A 2165-nucleotide genomic window follows, 5' to 3' on the forward strand; every position below is an offset into this window, starting at 1 on the left:
TATAATTAATTATAATTAATTAAATTAATTATAATTAATTAAGTTAATTATAATAATTTAATTAGAACTAAATGTAATTAATTATAATAATTATAATTAATTAAAAATATAACTGTAATTAATCAAAATTAATTAAAACAATTATAATTAAAATTAATTAAAATTATTTTTAATTAAAAAAGTTAATCCCTTTCTCTCCTTCTTTGTTTGGGATTTACGGGATGTGGCCATGGAAGCGCGTGAGAAGGAGAAAGTTATCTCCACGGCCACTGAGCTCCCATTGTTGCTTGCGATCAAAATGTTGTTACTCCCGATCCGACGAGAAGGTAACGTCGTCCAGAGAGCAAAGTCGAACAACAACGACGGCCAGGAAAGTGCTCGGGAGGGAGGAGATTACTGTTTGGTATCGGATTTACAGCGGGAGTTAAGTCGGATGTACGCTAAATCCAGCCAAACGATTTTGGTGCGTGCGTTAAATCCCGGCGATGGGTAAATCCCAGATTTAAGGACTTACGGCTTAAATCCCGAATTTACTAAATCCCTCGGTTCGGCGGATTTCGGGATTTGGCCGAAGAAGATCCCGGAAGGTAGAAAGTTACATTCACCGTCAGCGTGTTCCCGTCGTTGCTGCTTCCGATCACAATGTGGTAACTTCCGATCGGTCCAGAAGGGAAAGTCGGCGGAAGAGCAAAGTCCAAAAGCAACGAACGAGCCGAGGAAGCTTGTGTATGGAAGAAAGTTACCTTTCGAACAAGCGAGCTAGCGTCGCTGCTTCCGATTCCACAGGAAGGAGGGGTCGTCGAATGGAACGAAGTCGAACGGCGGTGACAGAGCCGAAGAAGCAACCGAAATGGTGAAAGTTATCTTCGCAAGCGAGCAAGCTCCTTTCGTCGCTTCCAATCGAATGTCGTAGCTTCGCAAATGGGAGACGTAGAAGGGACAAATTATTGCATCCAGTCACCTGCAGAGTCTGTCTACAGTAAAGCACAGCTATGCTACAGTACCTGCACTTTTACTGTGGTGCGGGCAAATTATTGCATCTGGTCACCTGACAGAGTGAACGGATCTCTCTCTGTCTACAGTAAAAGCGCAAGTACTGTAGCAGCTGATCCGAACCTCTGCTACAGTACATGCGCTTTTACTGTAGACAGAGAGAATCTCTCTGTCAGGTGACCGGATGCAATAATTTGCCGTGCTCGAGGGAGGAACGAGTAAGAGCTTTTGCCTCTTTTCCTCTCTTTTTAACGACATAAGGGTCGTGCGGAGGACGTGTGTGAGACGACGTCGACGAGTGCTAGGATCGTGGCCGCACGTCCGAATAGGTATGCGAAAAAAAAATTTATTTCGTTTCGGCTGTCGTATACAGATCAACAGGTTCCACATCACATAGTTGAAAGATATGCTAGTGTGGGAATACCAAGTGGTTGGTCAAGTCCTACCCGCTTAAGCTTTTAGGTTGAATATAAGTTTAACACCTTGTTTCTATATCATCCCCCCTCTTATTAATTTCTCAAAATAAATTGAGGTAGTGTTCTATTATAAGTAGAAAAAAATAGTGCTAACAGATTTATACGCTATTCATCTGTTCAATATCCAATCGGATTGTAAATATGGTTTGTAATTCTATTTCAAAGCCTTGATGTTATCCCTTTTTGATTGGTCATCTCCTTAAATAAAAGGAGAACAAAGAAAATGTACATGTTTCAAAATATTTTCACATCTCTCTTAAAAGTTGATTGAGAATTGCTTTAAGACTGTTTTTGCGATAATAAAATCAACCAACAAAAAATAGTGGGCTGTGGTTAAAAAAATAACTTGTACAAAGTCCTAACAGAGAAAAGTATAAATAGCCTCAAATGAAGCCAAGAGTGTTTAGTCACAGTTTGGAGTGAAATTATTTCGTGCGGACACCGAACGTCGTCTAGAGACCAACCAAAATGTGTCACGTAACTCCTGCTCGGTACCGCGGCTTAGTGCCGCTCGGTACGTTGGCGTATTCTGATTGGTCTCTATACGGTGAATTACATTCGGCGTCCGCCCAGAATAATTTCTCTGGTTCGCAACCCACTTCGCCTGCAATGCTTCATAAACGTTTGACTTAATTTCCGCATTCTCGACTAATCAAACGTGGCCTAAAATCGTACTTTTAAGAAATTAAGTCCTAA

The sequence above is a fragment of the Dendrobium catenatum genome, unplaced genomic scaffold (genome assembly GCF_001605985.2).
Source record: "Dendrobium catenatum unplaced genomic scaffold, ASM160598v2 fragScaff_scaffold_133, whole genome shotgun sequence".
NCBI classification, from domain to species: domain Eukaryota; kingdom Viridiplantae; phylum Streptophyta; class Magnoliopsida; order Asparagales; family Orchidaceae; genus Dendrobium; species Dendrobium catenatum.